This window comes from Nerophis ophidion, linkage group LG21 (assembly GCF_033978795.1).
Source record: "Nerophis ophidion isolate RoL-2023_Sa linkage group LG21, RoL_Noph_v1.0, whole genome shotgun sequence".
NCBI classification, from domain to species: Eukaryota; Metazoa; Chordata; class Actinopteri; order Syngnathiformes; family Syngnathidae; genus Nerophis; species Nerophis ophidion.
Window position 1 is genome coordinate 12503567 of NC_084631.1, and position 22323 is coordinate 12525889.

At 47.1% G+C, this 22323-nt stretch overlaps 1 long non-coding RNA gene across 1 annotated transcript in view; it reads left to right on the forward strand.

The window, feature by feature from the left end:
- The window catches only part of LOC133539447 (uncharacterized), a 32353-nt gene extending 30564 nt beyond the window's left edge, over positions 1 to 1789 (forward strand). Inside the window, exons 2-3 of the long non-coding RNA XR_009803384.1 lie at positions 1343 to 1491; positions 1593 to 1789. This is a non-coding gene — a long non-coding RNA (uncharacterized LOC133539447). The remainder of the gene's footprint in view (positions 1 to 1342; positions 1492 to 1592) is intronic.
- Positions 1790 to 22323: the final 20534 nt, after the last annotated feature.

Here is a 22323-nt window from a genome sequence, read left to right on the forward strand (position 1 = left end):
CTGTGGAGAGGCGGAGCCGATGAGCCGACATCGGGCCAGGGCAAATGGTGGTCCTGCCCAAGATGGCTGCCAGGAGGCGGAACATGCAGCAGAGCGGAGAAGCGGGGCACCGCTGGAGCGACACTACAGCCATCAGTCAGGCGCGTATGCAACACACTTGTGCTCAATCCCTGCATCTTCTGCTGCAGCATGAAAGGGGAGAGGGAGGAGCAATCGTGGCAGAAGTAGGAGAGGAACGACCCGACAACAAAGACCACGAGAGCGATGAGATCAACCCAGAGCGAGATGCCACCCCGCGGAAGACGCAACAACCGGCCACCGAAAGGTGCGCCGCGACGAGCAGGAAGAGCCGGCGCGCTAGAAATTGGCGCGACAGACGGGCAAGAAGACATGATTATTGAAATAATAAATCATAGTCAAACCTGCTACGATGCGTCTTGTATCGAGTGTCACAGCAACCCACACGATGACGGCTGGAGACCCGTCACAATGACTGTATACTGTAACACTCAATGTGACAGTTATTTAAACATAACTTCTAAACCACACATGAAAAATGGCTAATAATGCCTGAAATAATGCATCTTTGGGAGTTTTACTCGAAACATATGCTTTTTTAAATCTTGCAAATGCAAAAAGTATTTTTTTACTCAATATGACAATAATGTTTTTAGAATCCTGAGACAATGTGAAAAAAAGCAATAAAAATGTATTCAAACATAACTTCAAAAATACACATGCAAAATGGCTAATAATGCCTAAAGATATTTATCTTAGTTAGTTTTACTGGACAAATGCAATAACTCCAACACCAAACATGTCTAAAAATGCCTGTATTATTGTACCTATATAAGTTTCCCTAGAATCAGTTGTTTTTGTAAGGTTTGCAAAACAAAAATGTGTGTTTAACTCATTGTGACAGTATCCAGTCACACTCAAAATGACAGTTATACAAACATAATTCCTAAATCAACAGTGCAAAATGGCTAAGATTGCCTAGAGAAATGTATCTTGGTGAGTTATACTAGGGAAAATTATATATTGTACGGTTTGCAAAAACACAACTATCTTTTTACTCAATAGAATCCTAAGATAATGCAAACAAAGCAATACAAATGTATTCCATTATAATTCCTAAACCACACATATAAAATGTCTAAAAATGCCTGTAATATTAAATCCATGTGAGTTTTAATAGTATTAGTTGTTTTTGTAAAGTTTGCAAATACAAAAATTAGGTTTTACTCACTGTGACAGTATACTCCCACACTCAATATGACAGTTTTTTAAACATTATGTTGTGACACACACAATCCGTGCTTCCCTCTGCTGGGAACACCAGACACGCCCCTGCGCTCATCAAGAAGACCGCGCCCACTCTCCGCCGCAGCCGACGGCAATCAACGTCTGACACACCTGGCATTGATGAAGGAGGACAGTATAAAGACGGTCGACGGTGACTCTTCGATGTCGGAACGTAATCTACTACCTGTAAGCTACACATCTCTGACAAACCTCCTGATCTCACTCGTTGCCTGTTTCCTTGTTGCCTTTCGTTCCCCTGATCCTGGTTTCTCCCGCTCTTCCCACAGCGCTCGTGTCACCACTGCTGTTTCCCTCCTGGACCTGTTTGCCCTTCTGGATCCTCGACCTAACTTTGGACTTTCGGACCCTCTCTCCGGCCTTTGACCCCCGCTTGGACCTTGGACTTCCCCTGGCTTCTTCCCCACTCGGATTTGGACGCTGAACATCCAACACGCACCTCAACAAACCTCACGGTATTCCCATATGGTAATTCTACACAGGCATTCATGCAAACACATATTAGCATACACACTCCACGTAATCATCAAGTATCAATAAATCTGTTGACGTTGACATCCCGTTGCTGTGCAGTCTCCTTCCCCAGTATAACATAACAGTACGTTCCGACCAAGATGGAACCAGACAGCACACCAAAGTGAGTTACCGACCTGTCCACCATCCAGTCTGTCCTGCATCAACATCAGACCCGTTTTTCCACCATAAGACAAGTTGGACGTTGCTTTTGCCAGTCTGTTGTCCAGATTTGACAACCTCTGCAATAGTCAGGTGACACCCTCCATACCAGTTGTTGGTATAGCTAGTACACTCGCCACCGGGGGAGCTACATCCCTCCGTGAACCTAAGATGGCCAATTCTCAAAATTTTTAGGGTAATTTCGAACTTTGCCGTGGCTTCCTGGTTCAATGTGAGTTCATTTTTTACACCAACCTTCTAGGTATGCTGACGATGGTGCTAAAATTGCCTTTTTGTTTTCCCTATTCTCGGGACCTGCGCTGAAATTGGCCACGTCAGTACTCGGCAAAACTTTGGGGCTAAACACTAATTATGTCGCTTTTCGCAAAGAGTTTTTGGCGGTCTTTGATCATTCCGTTGATGGCGGGGACGCCGCCTCAAAACTCCATTCTATTCGACAGGGCTTCCGTTCTGTTGCAACTTACACATCGGAGTTTCAAACCCTGGCAGCAGAGAGTGGATGGGAGGACAAGGCTCTTCTGAGCGCATATAGAAGAGGACTTAATGAAACTGTTAAAACCATTAAGGATGATTTGTTACGGGACAGAACTTGCTCTTGTCAGGACCTCATTGAGTTAGCGCTACCTCCGTTCCCGTTCCTCGAAGGTAAGTTGGGACCTGCCAATTTGCATAGGTTTAGAAGGTGTGGTTTGAACCGGTCCAACTGAACCAGACTGCTTGTAGAGCGTTTGGTTGGAATAGCGAGAGTGTTTATCTGAAGATGTGCTGCCATAGTCACTCCTCCTCTCTGCCTTTTGGCAGAGAGGAGGAGCTGCTTCCCAAGAGGCAGAGAGGAGGAGCGACTATGGCAGCACAGCTTCAGATAAACACTCTCGCTATTCCAACCAGGATCCTGTAACACCAAAGCTGATGCACTCTCTTGCCAGTTCTCAGAAAAAAAACACCGACAAGACCCCAGAAACAGAAACTATCCTTCCACCTTCCAGGATTATCGGCATGGTCCCTTGGAAAGTGGAGGGTCTTGTGGAGGACTCTTTGAGAAAGAAACGGGGATCTGGTGGCAGACCTCCCAACAGACTCTTCGTTCATTGTGAACTACGTCAGCAAGTTTTGGAGTGGGGGCATTCCAGAGTTTTTTCTTGTCATCCAGGATTTTAACGCACACTTTCCTTCATCCGCCGGCGGTTCTGGTGGCCGTCCATGGCTAATGATACCCATGAGTTTATCGCCGCATGCAGTAAAACCATCCCACAGACCGCCAGCAGGGCTGCTATGTCCTCTTACCATCCCCAGTCGCCCATGGTCTCACATATCCATGCATTTGATTACTGGCTTTCCTCCATCCCAAGGTAATACCACCATACTTAGATTTACTGACCGTTTTTCTAAAGCCGCACATTTGGTTCCCCTTCCCAAACTTCCATCTTCCTCTGAGCCTGCTGACCTTCTTACGACTCATATTGTTAAACTACATGGCTTTCGGGTGGACATTGTCTCGGACCGTGGCCCCCAGTTCACATGCAGGTGTGGCAGGTCTTCTGCAAGGGAATTGGGGCCACGGTCAGTCTCACTTCTGGTTATCATCTGCAGAGTAATGGTCAGGCTGAGAGAGCTAACTAAAGTGCGGAGACCATGTTGCGCTGCATTTCCGCTCAACAACCTTTTTCATGGAGCGAGTTTCTTCCCTAGGTCGAGTTTGCCTATAACTCCATGAAGAGTTCAGCTACAGGGTTATCACCATTCGAGTGCTCCCTTGGGTACCGACCCCCTATGTTTCCCTGGCAGGAGATTGAAGCATCTGTGTCATCCTCTCGAAAGCACAACAAGAAAGGCCATCAGGTGTCAAAGGCTGCCTGTGCGTCTCTTCTTAGATCATCTGAAAGAATGTGCAACAGTGCCAACCAGCGACGCATTCCAGCCCCCGTTTACTCTCCTGGCCAGCAAGTTCTACTACGTAGCAAGGACCTTCACCTTCAAGTACCATCCCGTAAACTCGCACTCCGTTTTGTAAGACCCTTCACCATTGAAACCATCATCAATCCTGTTGCAGTCAGATTATCTTTGCCACCTTCTGTTAAACAAAACCCCACAGTCCACGTTTCTCAGATAAAACCGGTTGCTAGTTCCCCACTTTCCTCCCCCAACCCCATCCCTCCTCCTCCTAGAATTTTGGACAATGGGGAATCTGTATGGACAGTTAATTTATTTGGTAGTGTCAAAGTTTGTTGTTGACGAACCCCAAGATGCAGAGATGGAGGCAGGCATGGAGTGAGAAAACATGGTTTTAATATAAATTACTAAGACAAAAACCAACAAAGGGTACAAACAAAAAGCGCGAAGGTGGGCAGATAACAAACTTGGCTATGAACAAACAAACTTGGAAGCAGGGAACAAAAGACAGTAAGCTAAACACATCTAACTAAATACAGCGTACCGCAACGCTGCATTGACATGACCAGAGCGACATGAAGTGACATTGACAAGAGAATAATCCAGCCAGATTCGAACCCCAGCGGGATGTCTATGGCGGAGAGGCTTAATTTATCGTTAGAAGTAATTGCTAATTTAAAGAGGAGTTCGGCCGCGTTTCAAGCACTCTCCCACGCACTCCTGTTGACTGTGGGCCCATCTGGAGACGTCTGGGATCCGTCTTCCCTGAGGAGGGGGCTATGAGTAGCTGCGCAGCTGAGGCACAGCTACTTCTCGCCCCAGAGGGTCTGCAACAGACGGCACCATCATCACTAGTGGGTCTGCAACAGACGCGGCCACCATCTCCGTTGGGCCGGCAGACGCCACCCTCATCTCCGGTGGGTCTGCAACAGACAGCGCCATCATCTCCGGTGGGTCTGCAACAGACAGCGCCATCATCTCCGGTGGGCCGGCAGACGCCACCATCATCTCCGCTGGGTCTGCAACAGACGGCGACATCATCTCCGGTGGGTCTGCAACAGACGCCACCATCACCTCCAGTGGGTCTGCAAACTACGGCGGCACCATCACTTCCGGGGGACCAGCAGCAGGGGGCGCCACCATCCTCTCCGGTGGACCAGCAGCGGGAGGCGCCACCGCCATCCTTTCCGGTGGGCCAGCAGCAGGGGACGCCACCACCACCCTTTCCGGTGGGCCAGCAGCAGGGGACACCACCACCATCCTCTCCGGTGGGCCAGCAGCAGGGGGCGCCACCACCATCCTCTCCGGTGGGCCAGCAGCAGGGGGCGCCACCACCATCCTTTCCGGTGGGCCAGCAGCAGGGGGCACCACCACCATCCTGTCCGGTGGGCCAGCTGAGGGCGCCACCATACTCTTGTCGGCCACAGAGGTTGTCGTTTCATAGGCGACCGCCTCGAAAAATGCAGCGGCGTTCTATTTGCCGTCGCCACTTGACTCTTCCCGGCTAGGTGCGGGGACACTTGGCCTAGTGGCCCTCCGCCTTGTCCTCCCTCCACCCTTCATTGACTTTGGACTGTTTTTTTTTTCTAGAGGAAGGGGATCGTAAAACGTCTGGTATACGTTATGAGAGGGGGGCTACTGTCAGGCTTGCCACTGACAGTTTGTGTTTTAGTTTTTCCTCTGTGTTTAGTATTTCCTGTCTTTAATTCCTGTCAGCGCTCTTATTTTGTTGGTCTCCTGTCTTTCTCCCTGAGTGCTCTGTTCCCCCTCAGCTGCGGCTGATTGACATCTGGCCACACCTGTTGTCAATCAGCCTACTCCTATTTTACCTGCTTTGTTCCTCCAGTCAGTGCTGGATTATTGTCGCTCTTGTGTCGTTGCCACATGTCGCACCTGTCTTTGCTACCTGTCGTGTCGTATCTTGATGTGTCAATGCAGCGTTGCGGTAAACTATGTTTGATAGCGGTTTTTAGCTTACTGTCTTTTGTTCCCTGCTTCCGTTTTGTTTTCTAAGTACAAGTACGACTTCTGTTTTCCATGCTAAAGTTCCTTTTTGTTTTTAGCTCCCATGCTAGTTCTCTTAGTTTGTTATCCGCCTACGTGCGTGCTTTTTGTTTGTACCCTTTAATTGGTTTTGTCTTAGTTTTCTAATTAAATCATGTTTACTTACAAAATGCCTGCCTCCTTCTCTGCATCTTCGGGTTAGTCAACAACAAACTTTGACAGGTAGACTAGGAGGGTTATGGACCCAAGGATAGGTCTTGGGTTCCTGCTTCCTACCTTGCTGACCACGAACTTTTAAAGGAGTTTTATCTGGCCACTCCTGGAGCCCTTCGGCGCTCGTCGGGGTCCTTGCATAAGGGGGTGGGGGGGGGGGGGGGGGGAACTCTTGTGACACACACACAATCCGTACTTCCCTCTGCTGGGAACACGAGACACGTCCCCGCGCTCATCACGCAGACCGCGCCCACTCTCCGCCGCAGCCGACGGCAATCAACGCCTTCTATTTTCAATGCTAAAGTTCCCTTTTTGTTTTTAGCTCCCATACTAGCTCTCTTAGTTTGTTATCCGCCCATGTGCATGCTTTTTGTTTGTACCCTTTAATTGGTTTTGTCTTAGTTTTCTAATTAAATCATGTTTACTTACAAAATGCCTGCCTCCTTCTCTGCATCTTCGGGTTGGTCAACAACAAACTTTGACAGGTAGACTGGGAGGGTTATGGACCCGAGGATAGACTTTGATCGGGAGGATATGAACTAAACTACATTAACAGAACCAACAACAATGAAGGAGGAGTAGCTGTGTATGTGATGAAGAACCTGAACTACAAAGTGGTAAAAAACATGTAATTTGCTATAGATAATATCCTAGAATGTATAATCATTGATATATGTCAAGAAAAAAGCAAAAACATATTCATCAGTTGTTTATATAGATCACCTAAGTCAGGGGTGTCAAACACGAATACAGAGTGGGCCAAAATTTAAAACTGAACAAAGCCGCGGGCCAAGGTTGAACAAATTAACCGTTTAATAGGGGCCCAAACAAGTTTTGCATTGAAAATTGAATGTGCAAGGGTTATATAACTTTATAGTGACATGCAAAATCGAGTTTTAAATAATAATAATAATAATAATAATAATAATCAAAAAATATCAATGGCATATCAAATAAAATAAAAAAAAAAATTGAATGCCTCTTTTCTATTTGCAGCCTTCTGAGGTAAACATCAACATTAACTTTTTCCACAGGCTAATAAATGTGAAAATAAAATAATGAATAAATCAACCATTCAGGCCTCTTTACTGCTCAGTTTGCAACACACTCTTCTAATCTGATGTGCCCAAGCCATCTTAATTTTCCTGAAGGAATCAATAAAGTACTATCTATATATCTATCTATCTATCTATCCATCTATCTATCTATCTATCTATCTATCTATTTGTCTATCTATCTATCTATCATCTATATTTTCTTGGATCCAAGTTAATTAATGTCAGGGCTCAGGCTTTGAGCTGAGGCAACCTGAGGTGGGCGGGGTTTGGTGGGAAGGGTGTGTATTGAAGCGTCCCGGAAGAGTTTGTGCAGCAAGGGCTCTGGTGTTTTTTCTGTTGTGTTTATGTTGTGTTACGGTGCAGATGTTCTCCCGAAATGTGTTGGTCATTCTTGTTTGGTGTGGGTTCACAATGTGGCACATATTTGTAAGTGTCAGAGTTGTTTATACAGCCACCCTCAGTGTGACTTGTATGGCTGTTGATCAAGCATGCCTTGCATTCACTTGTGTGTGTGTGTGTGTGTGTGTGTGTGTGTGTGTGTGTGTGTGTGTGTGTGTGTGTGTGTGTGTGTGTGTGTGTGTGTGTGTGTAAAAGCCGCATAAATTATGTGGCTGGGCCAGCATGCTGTTTCTATTAAAGTTAAAGTTAAAGTACCAATGATTGTCACACACACACACTAGATGTGGCGAAATTATTCTCTGCATTTGACCCATCACCCTCGATCACCCCCCTGGGCAGCAGCGGTGCCGAGCCTGGGAATCATTTTTGGTGATTTAACCCCTAATTCCAACCCTTAATGCTGAGTGCCAAATAGGGAATGGGTCCCATTTTCATAGTCTTTGGTATGACTCCGCCGGGGTTTGAACTCACAACCTACCGATTTTAGGGCGGACACTCTAACCACTAAACCACTGAGTAAGGCGTGGCTATGTAGGGAAAGCGGACGTGACAAAAGGTTTTAGAGGACGCTTAAGCAGTGCCTTTAAACCACGCCCTCAATATGGTTTTCCGGGTGGAAATTGGGAGAAATTCGGGAGAATGGTTACCCTGGGAGATTTTCGGGTGGGCCACTGAAGTTTGGGAGTTTCCTGGGAAAATCGGGAGGGTTGGCAAGAAGAGTATCAGCGGTGAATGCAGTGTTACAATGGCACTGCCGCTGTATAATGTTGGCGGGCAAGCTCTAATGTTAATTTGATATTGCCTCAAGGGCCAAATTAAATTACACGGCCTAAGTCAAGTACAGAAACATTTGAAGAAAGGATCAAGGCAACTTACATGGACAATGGTAAAAAAAAATTATGTTCTTATGCGGTGAGTTTAATATTGACTTATTGAACCCTAACAATTAAAAGTCTATAGATACAATGTACAGCATCAGTTTATATCCTAAAATCACAAAGCCAAGCAGAATCACAGGACATGGTGCCACGCTTATTGATAATTTTTTTTTACCAATGATTTTGATAGTAACACTACAAGTGGTCTACTTATAACCGACGTTAGTGATCATCTGTGAGTTTTTACAATATATGATGGAAACTATAAAAAGAGAAGAGAAGAGAACGATTGCTTTCAAAATTTAGCTACAAAAGCAAGATTGGGACAATGTGTACAATGAAAAAGAGGTTGAGTAGCATATGAACATTTTTTAAACAAGTTCATAATGCTTTATGACGAACATTGTCCATGGAAAAAACTCAGTAGTAAGCAGAAAAAGAATAATCAACCATGGATGACAAAACGATTAAAAAAATGCTTGTAAGAAGAAGAATATAGAAAATGTATATCACAAAGATCTACAGAAGCAGAAATTAAGTACAAAAAGTATAAAAACTATTTGACAAACATACTACTATAATGTAGAAAAGAATATTACAGTGAATTATTGGACAGGAACAAAAATAATATGAGAGCAACATGGGGCATCCTCAACAGCATTATTGAAAATGGCACTAAGAGGGATTACCCCCAATACTTCTTAGATGGAAATAAAAATAATGACGACGTAAAGGAAGTAGTTGAAAGCTTCAATAATTACTTTGTAAATATTGGACCAAAATTGGAAGAAAGGATTCCAGACCCTGTTTCAATTGAGGACTATAATGATAACATTGAGCGAAATCCCAACTCCATGTTCCTCAGTAATGTGACACAAGAGGAAATAGTTAAAATCGTGAAAAAATTTAAATCTAAGACTTTAACTGATTGTAACGGAATTGATATGGAAACGATAAAAATTGTTATTGAAGAGATCTCAGGACCATTAATGTAATTTAGTAACCACTCATTTCCAACAGGTAAATTTCCAGACAAAATGAAAATATCTAAAGTTGCACCAATTTATAAGACTGGATACAAACATCAATTTACAAATTAAAGACCTTTGTCTTTACTTTCACAATTTTCTAAAATCATTGAAAAATTGTTCAACAGATGACAGAGTTTCACAAATAAAAATTGAATACCTGAAGAGAACCAATAAGGATACAGAGCTAAAGTTTCAGCTTCAATGGCTTTAATCGAAATAACAGAATAAATTACCAATGCAATAGACAGTAAAAAAATGTGCGGCAACAATGTTTATGAATCTAACTAAAGAATTTGACACAATTAATCACAACATTTTAATAACAAAAATATAACGATATGGCATCAGAGGGTTAGTCTTAAACTGGATAAGAAGTTATCTAATGAACAGGAAACAATACTTGAAGATAGGCGAACACATTTCTATCAGCGACCCTGATAAAGAGAAAGAGCTAGAGGACCCTCAGTGCCTTATTGGACATACCATCTCCCACTGTCAATTTCATCACCAGCGAACCCACCTGGAAGGAAATCCAGGAGGTTGTTAGTGCAGCCAGAGCCAGTTCAGTTCCAGGACCCAGTAGAGTACCCTACAAGGTTTACAAGCGATGCCCAGTTCTCTTTAGAATCCTTTGGAGGATCCTGCGAGTGATTTAGTGCAGAGGAACTGTTGCAGACCAGTGGAGGCAGGCAGAGGGTGTTTGGATACCTAAAGAAGAGAATTCCACCAACCTGGAGCAGTTCAGGACCATCTCGCTCCTTAGTGTTGAGGGAAAGATCTTCTTCAGCATCCTTTCCAAAAGGCTGTCTGACTTCCTCCTCAAGAATTCCCACATTGACACCTCAGTCCAGAAAGGTGGAATCCCGGGTGTGTCAGGATGCCAGGTGTAATTTTCCCGGCTGATCAGGGAGACGCGGGAGGGAAAGGGAGATCTTGCTGTGCTTTGACTTGACCTTGCCAATGCGTATGGGTCCATACCCCACAAACTCGTGGAGACTATCCTGGACCGACACCATGTACCCAAAAAGATTAAGGACCTCATCCTGAATTACTACGGGAACTTCAGGCTCAGGGTCACTTCCGGGAGCATAACATCAGTTTGGCACAGGCTTGAAAAGGGCATTATAACTGGGTGTAAAATCTCAGTTTGCTTCTTTGCCCTAGCCATGAACATGGTAGTCAAGGCAGCTGAAATGGAATGCACAGGCCCTCTGTTGAAGTCTGGAACTCGACAGCCCCCCATCAGAGCCTTTATGGACAATTTCACTGTAACAACTACATCAGTGCCCGGCGCAAGATTGGTACTCCAGGGCCTGGAAAAGCTCATCTCCTGGGCAGGAATGAGCTTTAAAACAACAAAATCCAGGTCGATGGTTCTGAAGAAAGGAAAACTGGCGGACAATTTCCGCTTCTTCGTGGATGGCACAGCAATCCCATCTATCACTGAGAAACCAGTCAAGAGCCTGGGAAAGGTCTTTGACTGTAGTCTCAGGGATACTGCAGCAATCCAAATGACCATCAAGGAAGTGGAGACGTGGTTATTGGCTGTAGACAAGTCTGGCTTACCTCACGGGTTAAGGCGTGTTTTTACCAACATGGCGTCTTTCCCCGGATACTCTGGCCTCTGTTGTTGTATGAGGTTTCTCTGTCAACCGTGAAGACTCTGCAGAGGAAGATCAGCAGCTACCTCCGCCGATGGATGGGCTTTCCATGCAGCCTGTGCAATACAGCAATTTATAGGAAGACCAACAAGCTCCAGCTCCCTTTTAGTAGCCTGGAAGAGAAGTTCAGGGTCTCTTGCACTCGATAGGCTTTGCTCTATCGTGACTTCAAGGACTCTAAAGTGGCATCTGCAGGCATCGTGGTGCGAACTGGCAAGAAGTGGAGGGCTCAGGAAAGCCTGGAGGTAGCTGAGTCTCGGCTGAGATATAGGGCCCTAGTGGGCACGGTGGCAACCGGCCGTGCTGGGCTGGGATCCTTCCCCCAACCCCACTATGAGAAGGCATGAGGTAAAGACAAATACCGGCTAGTCCTGAGGGAGGTGCGTGCAGAGGTTGAGAAGGAGCGAAATAGCAGGATGGTGGGTATGCAGCGGCAGGGAGCATGGACAAGGTGGGATGGTGCACTGGAAAAGAAGGTAACCTGGCCTGGGATCAGGTTTGCTGAACCCCTGCGCATTAAGTTCTTGGTTCAAGCTGTCGACGAAGCCCTACCCAGCCCAGCCAATCTCCATCTCTGGGGCATGAATGTCTCTCCAGCCTGTGTGCTGTGATCCATGAAAGGCTCTCTGGAGCACATCCCAAGCAGCTGCTCTAAAGTTCTGGGGGAGGACCGCTACCGCTGGCGGTACGACCAAGTGCTGAAGACCGTTGCTGAAGCTATAGCTAAAGCCGTGGCCAAAAACAACAGCAGCAAACAACAACTTGGCAAGAGGAGGATTGCCTTTGTCAGAGCTGGAGAGCATCCACAGTCACAGCCATCAAGCCAGCAGCCGGTCTCCTCACCTCAGCATTGGACTGGGATCTTCGAGTGGACTTGGGCAAGCAGTTCAAGTTTCCGGAATACGTCACAACAACTTCGTTGAGGCCAGACATCTTGCTGACATCAGTATCTTCATGGCAGGTGCTACTGATAGAGTTGACAGTTCCTTGGGAGGATCGCATAGAGGAGGCAAACGAGCGGAAGCAGTCAAAGTACTAGTAGCTTGTCGAGCAATGCCGCAGAGGAGGCTGGAAGGCACTCTGTGAGCCCATTGAAGTGGGGTGTAGAGGCTTTGCTGGCCGCTCACTGTGCAAGGTGTTTACTCTACATTTGCATCACAGGTGATGGGAAAAGGAAGGCCATCAAGGCCACCATGGAGGCAGCAGAGAGAGCCTCTAGATGGCTTGGATCAGGAGGAGCGAACTGTGGGCCAATGCTACTGGGACACGAGCTGGGGTCTGATCAACCCTGGCTGCGTCACCTGAAGGAGGGGGTATGATGTTAAAAGACCCGAAACCCCCAGTGATCTCAGGCACAACACTGAGGATGTGTCCCAGTGCATCTGAGGATGTGTTTTACAATAAAAAAAACTTTGAAAAAAACTCACATAGATTCAATATCACATGCAGTTTTAGACATAATGCATGTTTGGTTTTGGAGTTATGTTTATATAACTTTCATATTTAGTATGACAGTTTTACTGTCATATTGATTAAAGAAACTCACTTGTGTCCTTGCAAATATTAACAAAATAGTTTTTTTCCATTAAAACTCACACATACACACATGTTTGCAGGCATTATTAGCCATTTTGCGTGTGTGGTTTATGAGATTTGTTTAAAAAACTGTCATATTGAATGAGGCAGTATGCTGTCATAGTGAGTAAAACCTAATTTTTGGAAATGCAAATCTAACAAAAACAACTGATTCCAGTAAAACTAACGTAGATACAATATTACAGGCATTTTTAGACATAGTCCATGGTTGGTTTTGAAGTTATAATTATATAAGTTTCATACATTGTATGACAGATATATTGTCATATTGAGTAAAAAGAAAAAAATAATAATGTGTGTCTTTGCAAACCTTACAAAATATATTTTCGTAGTGAAACTAACAAAGATACATTTCTCCAGGCATTATTAGCCATTTTGCATATGTGGTTTAAGAGTTATGTTTAAATAACTGTCTTATTGAGTGTGACAGTATACTGTCATAGTGAGTACAACCTATCTTTTGTATTTGCAAACCTTACAAAAAAACGGATTCTAGTAAAACTCAAATAAGTATAATACTACAGGCATTTTTAGACATAATGCATGTTTGGTTTTGGAGTTATATTTATATAACTTTCAGATTAAGTATTAGATTAGATAGATTAGATAGTACTTTATTTATTCCGTCAGGAGAGTTCCTTCAGGAAAATTACAATTATTAATTATTAATGACGGTTGTACTGTCATATTCAGTAAAAAATAAAAAAATAAAACTAACTTGTCTCTTTGCAAACTATAAAAATATATATATTTTTGTAAAACTAACAATAATATATTTCTCCAGGCTTTATTAGCCATTTTGGATTTGTGGTTTAAGAGTTATGTTTAAATAACTGTCTTATTGAGCGTGACAGTATACTGTCATAGTGAGTAAAACCTCCATCCATCCATTTACTACCGCTTATTCCATTTCGGGGTCGCGGGGGGCGCTGGCGCCTAAAACCTAATTTTTGTAAATGCAAACTTTACAAAAACAACTGACTCCAGTAAAACTCAAATAAATACAATATGAATGGTTTTGGAGTTATGTATATATAACTTTCATATTTATTAACAGTTCGAGATGCCACCTCAGTAGAAGCATTTACGTCTCACCTTAAAACTCATTTGTATACTCTAGCCTTTAAATAGACTCCCTTTTTAAACCAGTTGATCAGCCGTTTCTTTTCTTTTTCTCCTATGTCCCACTCTCTCTTGTGGAGGGGGTCTGGTCCGATCCGATGGCCATGGATGACATACTGGCTGTCCAGAGTCGGGACCCAGGATGGACCGCTTGCCTGTGTATCGGCTTGGGACATTCCTGCGCTGCTGATCCGGCTTCGCTTGGGATGGTTTCCTGCTGGCTCCGTTGTGAACGGGACTCTCGCTGCTGTGTTGGATACGTTTTGGGCTGGACTCTCGCGGCTGTGATAGATCCATTATGGATTGAACTTTCACAGTATCATGGTAGACCCGCTGGACATCCATTGCTTTCGTCCTCTCCAAAGTTCTCATAGTCATCATTGTCACCGACGTCCCACTGGTTGTGAGTTTTCCTTGCCCTTATGTGGACCTACCAAGGATGTTGTAGTGGTTGGTGTTGTGGTTTGTGCAGCCCTTTGAGACACTAGTGATTTAGGGCTATATAAGTAAACATTGATTGATTGATTGATTGATTGATTGATTGATATTTAGTGACAGTTATACTGTAATATTTTTTACCAAAAAAAACAACTTGGGTCTTTGAAAACATTTCGAAAGATCATTTTTCTTGTAAAACTAACAAATAAACATTTCTCCAGGCATTGTTAGCCATTTTCCATGTGTTGTTTACGAGTTATGTTTAAAAAGCTGTCAAATTGAGAGTGGCAGTATACTATCATAGTGAGTAAAAGCTATTTTTTGTGTAAATGCAAACCTTAAGAAAACAACTGTTTCTAGTAAAACACAAATAAATACAATATTTTAGGCATTTTTAGACAGATTGCATGTTTGATTTTGGAGTTATGTTTATATAACGTTCAGATTTAGTACTTTAACACTGTCAAATTGAGTACAAAAAAACCTAACTTGTGTATTCCCAAACATTACAAAATATGTTGTTTCCTACAAAACTCACATAGATACAATAATCCAGGTATTATTAGCCATTTTGCATCAGTGGTTTAGGACTTATGTTTAAAAAACTGTCTGTGGACGTTTCCTGCGTCTCGCCCGACTTCTTCTGACCACAGTATCACACAGCTCAGGATACAGGTTTGACACAGTATTTAATACATCTTTTACTTTACACAATTGTCCGTCTGTTCAGCTTCTCAGGTTTGACACAGTCTTTAGTACATCTTTTACTTTACACAATTGTCCGTCTGTCCAGCTTTTCAGCTGTCCCTTGTTCGTCTCTGTGCGTCTGTCCTGCGTCCTCCTGCGTCCTCATGCCTCTCCTCATTTCATGGTCTCCAGCGCTGCTAATAAAGGGAACAGGTGATTAGATCACTCGTTCCAGCTGAGGTATCCACTCACCTGTTGGCTGCTTCATGACTCAGGGGACGCGCGGAACACGCCCCTCTCCACATGCCTCCACCGCCAGACACAGGCCGGGCACCTGTCCGGCCGCACACCCCCCCCACCCACCCATAGCGGAGCGAGAGAGGAAGTCGGCCACGGCCATCTGAGCTCCCGGCCTGTGGACCACCCGGAAGTTCTAGGGCTGCAATAAGAGATACCACTGGGTGATCTGCGCATTTGCGTCTTTCATACGGTGGAGCCACTGGAGAGGTTTGTGATCCGAGCAGAGACGGAAGGCCCGCCCCAGCAGGTAGTAGCGGAGGGCCCCAACCGCCCATCGGATGGCGAGGCACTCCCTCTCCACCGTACTGTACCCCGCCCCCCGGTCCGACAACTTCCGGCTGATGAAAAGTATGGGGCGATCGACGCCCTCCACCCGCTGGGTCAAAACTGCCCCCAGTTCCCGGCCCGACGCGTCCGTCTGCAGACAGAAAAGGATATTAAAATGTGGCATGTGCAGTACCGGCTCCTCACAGAGTGCTTTCTTTACCTCCTCAAACACCTGCTGGCACCGCTCCGTCCACTGAACCTGGTCCGGAGCACCCTTTCGGGTGAGGTCTGTCAGTGGGCTGGTCAGGTCCGCAAACTGGGGAATAAATCAACGGTAATAGCCCGCCAGACCCAAAAACTGCCTCACCTCTTTTTTAGTCTTGGGGGGTGGACAGGCCGCAATAGCCGCCGTCTTGTCAACCTGCGGCTGCAGCCTCCCCCCCCCCACCAAGTGCTACCCCAGATACTGTACCTCCCTCCGGCCAACCGCGCACTTCGCCGAGTTGGCACTGAGCCCCGCCCGCCTCAAGGACTCAAGCACCGCCCCCACCCGCCGCAGGTGATCTTCCCAGCTGCTACTCTGGATGATAACATCATCCAGGTAGGCAGCCGCGTATGCAGCGTGGGGTCGCAGCACCCGGTCCATGAGGCGCTGGAACGTGGCAGGCGCACCGAACAACCCGAACGGGAGCGTCACAAACTGGTATAAACCTTCCGGAGTGGAGAAGGCCGATTTTTCCCGGGACTCTGGTGATAAGGGAATCTGCCAGTAGCCCTTGGTTAAATCCAGTGTCGTGAAAAAACGAGCAGTGCCCAGCCGATCCAGAAGCTTGTCGACCCGAGGCATTGGGTACGCGTCAAAACGTGACACCTCATTCACCTTGCGGTAATCCACACAGAACCGCACAGACCCATCCTTCTTCCCTACAAGAACGATAGGGCTGCACCCCGCACTGTGGGATTCTTCTATTACTCCTAATTCCAGCATGGTTTTTAATTCGTCCCGAACTATTTTGCGTTTATGCTCGGGAAGCCTGTATGGCTGACACCGCACCGTAATCCCCGGGCTGGTCTCAATATGATGTCGAATGAGATCCGTGCGCCCGGGCCGCGAAGAGAACACATCTGCATAGTGCCGCTGTAACTCAGCCACCTCCGCTCTTTGAGCCAATGTGAGTTGGTCATCACAGGGAAGAGGAGAAGTAGAGGCAGAGTGCGGGATCTCTGGCCCCAACTCCTCCTCCTCTCTCACTACCGTCACCATGGAGACAGGCTCGGCCTCCCTCCATGCTTTCAGTAGGTTTACATGGTAAATTTGTAAGCCTCCTCCTCGGTCCGAGCACCGAACCTCGTAATCCACATCATTTACCTGCCGTGTGACCTCAAAGGGTCCTTGCCACTTTGCTAGCAATTTTGAGCTGGAAGTTGGGAGTAGTACAAGTATTTTTTCTCCCGGTGAAAATTTTCTCAGCTGGGTTCCCTTGTTGTACGTACGCTGTTGCTGTTGCTGGGCGCGGAGCAAATTTTCGCGTGACAAGTGCCCCACCTGGTGGAGTTTTGCTCGCAGGTCCATAACGTATTGTATTTCGTTTTTACTGCGGCTTGAACCTTCCTCCCAGCTTTCTTTAATTAGATCCAATACCCTGCGCTGCTTCCTACCGTATAACAACTCGAACGTTGCGAAACCGGTAGAGGTCTGGGGTGCCTCCCGCATCGCAAACATTAGGGGATCCAGCCATTTATCCCAATTAGGTTTGTCCTCGTGCGTGAATTTACGGATCATGGTTTTTAACGTTTTATTAAACCGTTCTACCAGCCCGTCAGTTTGTGGGTAGTATACACTGGTGCGGATCGCTTTAATCCCCAATGACCCGTACAGTTATTTTATCGTGCGTGACATAAAGAATAGAATAGAATAGAATAGAATAGAATAGAATAGAGTTTTATTGTCATTATTGCAATGAACAGGTTCAAAGAACAACGAAATTGGAGCAGCTCCTCCTAAGGTGCATATACAATATGGTAGTATAAATGGTAAAAAATAAATAAATAAATAAATAAATAAAAAAATTTAAAAAATAAGATAGAGATGACAGATGTATCTATGTATATGTATATGTATCCACACAGATGCATATCTGCATGCATATGAATACATATACACACATACATAAAACATTATTGCACATTGTAGTCCGAAAAAAATAGAAAAACATTTAAACATTACACATGAGGACATGATGGACATATTGTGCTCACTCAATGCCTGTGTAGTGCTACTATGGCTCTTGGGTAAAAGCTATTTTTTAGTCTATTGGTGCTCGCTTTTAGCACCCTGTAGCGTCTGCCTGAGGGTAGCAGTTCCAGGTGGCTGTGCCCGGGGTGGAATGGGTCTTTCAGGATGCTCTGTGCTTTCCTGAGACAGCGGGAGCTGTACAGGTCAGCTAGGGGGGGGAGGGGGCATCCGATTACCTTCTGGGCGGTCTTTATGACTCTCTGGAGCGCCGTTCTCTCTGCGGCCGTGCAGCTGCTGAACCACACGCAGATGCAGTAGGTCAGGATGCTCTCAATGGAGCACCGGTAGAAGGACACCAGCAGTTCCTGAGAGAGGTGGTTGTTCCTGAGTATTCTCAGGAAGTGCAGTCTCTGGTGTGCCTTCTTGATGGTAGCCGTGGTGTTGGTGCTCCAGGATAGGCCGTCGGCCAGGTGGACTCCCAGGGAGCGGAAGTCGGAGACCCTCTCCACACAGTCACCACTGATGATCAGGGGCAGGATGTCCGTTTTTTTCCTCCTGAAGTCTATGACCAGCTCCTTGGTCTTGGAGGTGTTCAGGGCCAGGTTGTTGACTTTGCACCAATCCGACAGCTTCTCCACCTCATCCCGATATGCAGCCTCGTCTCCCTCCGAGATGAGCCCCACTACGGTGGTGTCATCCGCAAATTTGATGATGGAGTTGCTGGAGTGGGCAGGTGTGCAGTCGTATGTGTAGATGGAGTAGAGAAGGGGGCTCAGCACGCAGCCTTGTGGAGAGCCGGTACTGAGGTGCAGGCTTGATGACATGTGGCGACCCAACTACACCCGCTGGGGGCGGTTGGATAAGAAGTCCTTAATCCACATGCAGATGGAGTTCGAGAGACCCAGGTCTGACAGTTTGGACACCAGTCTATCAGGAATAATGGTGTTAAATGCCGAACTATAATCCACAAAAAGCAGCCGCACGTAGCTCCCCCCCGTCTCCAGGTGACCCAGGGAGGAGTGTAGGGCTTTGGCGATGGCGTCCTCTGTGGACCTGTTGGTTCTGTAGGCAAACTGGTGTGGGTCGAGCTCGGGAGGGAGGACTGAGGTGATATGGGTCCGTACCAGCTTCTTGAAGCACTTCATAGCTATAGGTGTAAGTGCAACTGGACGGTAGTCATTCAGACATCTGACAGAGTTCTTCTTCGGCACCGGGATTATTGTGGTGGTCTTCAGGCATGATGGGATGACGGCCTGGGAGAGGGACTGGGTGAAGATCTTCGTAAATACTCCAGCCAGCTGGTCTGCACAGTCTCTTAGTACCTGACCCGGGACTCCATCTGGGCCCGTAGCCTTCCTCGGGTTCACTGCCTTCAGCGTGCGTCCCACCTCATGCTCCTCCAGTATAAGGGTGCAGCTGCTGTGGGTGTTGGGTGGGAGTGTTGTGACGGCTGCAGGTGTTTTTCTCTCAAATCGGGCGAAGAAGCTGTTTAACTCCCCCGCTCGAGAGGCGTCGCCGTCAGCCGAAGGGTTACTGGGTCTGAAGTTGGTCATGTCTTTTATTCCTTTCCATACCTCCTTGGTGTTGTTGCTCTGCAGGTGGGCTTCCATTTTCCTCCTGTGTTCGGCTTTTGCCTCTCTGATGCCTCTCTTCAGATTGGCTCTGGCAGCACTGTAGAGTGCCAGGTCCTGCGCTTTGAAGGCACTGTCTCTCTCTTTGAGTAAGCCCTGGACTGTTTTTGTCATCAAGGGCTTCCTGTGGGGTAGACTCGGATGCGCTTGTCCACTGTGACAGTGTCTATGCAGTGTTTGATGTACCCCAGGACTGCTTCTGTGTACTGCTCCAAGTCTGGGTTTTCAAAAACTGACCAGTCTGTTGTATCAAAGCAGTCCTGCAGCTGTTCCATGGCTCCCTCCGGCCATGTTTTGACCGTTTTGGTTGTGATAGGAGCACTTTTTCTTATTGGTGTGTAAGCTGGCAAAAGGAGCAGGGATATGTGGTCAGACTTGCCTAATTGGGGAAGTTGTTTGGCTCTATATCCTTTTTTTATGTTGGAATAGACTTTATCTAGTGTGTTAGCTCCCCTCGTAGCACACTTCACATGCTGGTGAATTTTGGGGAGCACTTTTTTCAGGTCGACATGATTAAAGTCCCCCGCTATGATGTGGATGCCGTCGGGATATTTGTTCTGTTGTGCACTGATTGTATCGTGCAACAGAGCTAGCGCCGTGCTAGCGTTAGCATCGGGAGCTATATACACGTTTGTGATCAGGACAGCAGAGTGCTCCCTGGCTAGATGGAAGGGTCGGCATTTAACTGTAAAATATACCAGATCTTGGGAACAGTGGCTGTTAACTACCTTTGAATCAGAAGTCCACTTGTTGTTTAGGTAGGTTAGCAGTCCACCCCCACGCCGCTTGCCGGAAGACTCTACGTTTCTGTCCTGTCTGTGTGCTGTGTGACCGGTTAGCTCCATGCTAGCGTCAGGGATTGAGGACGTTAGCCAGGTTTCCGTAAACAATAGGGCGCAGCTATCCATCACGGTGTTTTGTGCTACACGGAGCCTCACCTCGTCCATCTTGTCCTCTTCACCATGAGGAGCGAGCGACCTCGCATTAGCCAGGAATAGACTTGGTATCGCTGGTCTGTTTGGGTTCATTTTTAGTCTGGCTAACACGCCGCCCCTTCGGCCACGGCGTCTTCGCCTCCGCCTCCTCCTCGCCGGGCACAGTAGCCATGGAGCTCCAGGGCTACGTGCTAACTCCTCCGGGATGTTGTGTCGGCTTGTAAAATCCACCGAAATAGTCTGCTCAGACCGCAATCCAATCTCCAACAAATCGTTTTGGCTGTACATAACCTTCGCCCAGCAAGTTGCTGACTGGGCTAGTAATAAACTATATAAAAACAATAAAAACAATGCACCTAAGGGGAGAGCCTGAAACGTCGCGTCCATGCGCGCCGCCATCTTAAACACAAAAGGACGTGCCTTGGTCCGTCAAAATCTCTTTCGGGATTCCGACGCGGGAAATTACCGTGAAGAGTGCTTGCGCCACACTCTTGGCAGAGATGGAGCGCAGCGGCACTGCTTCGGGATACCGTGTTGCGTAGTCCACCAGAACTAACACAAAGCGATATCCCCGTGTGCTTGGGTTAAATGGTCCGATGAGGTCCATCCCAATTCTTTCGAACCGGACCTCCATGAGTGGTAATGGGCGCAAAGGGGCCTTCGGGACGGCCGCCGGCTTTACCAGCTGGCAATCCGGACAGGCAGCACACCAGCGGCGTATGTCTGCCCGGATGCCTGGCCAATAGAAACGGACCATGACCCGATTGAGTGTTTTCTCGTACCCCAAGTGGCCAGCGAGGGGATTGCAGTGCCCCGCCTGGAAAACCATTTCCCGGCGGGGTTTTGGCGCCAACAACTGGGTGGACTCCTCCCCTGTTTGAGTGTCACGGCTCACTCTACATAACCTATCCCTAATTATCACAAAGTGGGGGAATACCTGCGTTTTCCCCGGGCGCACCAGCTGACCGTCTATGCAAACCACCTAGTCGCAGGCCGCGCGCAAAGTTTCATCGCGGGACTGCTCTAGGGGAAAATCCTCCGTGGACTGCCAGCGGAGGGCCGGTGGGGCCTCCCGCGAAGCCCCTGCCGGTTCCCGCCTGTCAGTGCTGGATGAATCCGCGTCGCCAGCGAGTACTGTGCGGATATTCCCCTGTCCCACAGTCCGTGAACGCATCCCCACACATTGTGTCATTAACTGGTTAAATCCCGGCCAATTTGTTCCTAAAATTATGGGATACGTAAGGTGCGCGCTTGCGGCAACCTTAACCTTATGCTTTTGACCCTCATACCAAATTTCCACTGGCACAATCGGATACTCGTGCACATCCCCATGAATACACCTGATTTTTCCCCTTGTCGCCTGCCTCAACACCCTGGGTCGAACCAGGTTTTGGTGAATCATGGACTGTTACAGCCCGAATCCACCATCGCTCGGTATGTACTCCCTTGTATTCTTACCGGGACACAGTATGTCTCTCCTAAATCGGGGGCGGGTGCTGCGCCCCGACAACCTGCATCACCTGCCCCACCTCCATCAAGGAGCACTCTCGGTGCACGTGACCCGGTTGACCGCAACCCCAGCACACCGGCCCGGGTGTCTGAGGCGCACTCTGTGAAGGAAGCCCTCTCTGGACAGCGCTGTTACCCTGAAACGGACAAGGAGTCAGACCATTATTTTCCCCTTTCCCCCCCCTTTGTGGGATGTGTATGTGTGTGTGACTGGGTGCGTGTGTGTGTGTGCTTGTGTTGATAATTCTTGGAGGGGACTTATCCTTGCTTCCCGGTCCTCCGGCCAGGTGAGGGCACCACTCCAGTGCCAGTCGGTCTGGTGGTGGGAATCGTCTGCGTGGAGCTGGGATGGGCCTTTCCGCTGCCTTTGGTGTGTTGTCCCTGTGGACCGCTAGGTGGTCCTCAGCCAGTGCCACTGCTGTTTTAACCTCCGTTGGACGGTGGTATCT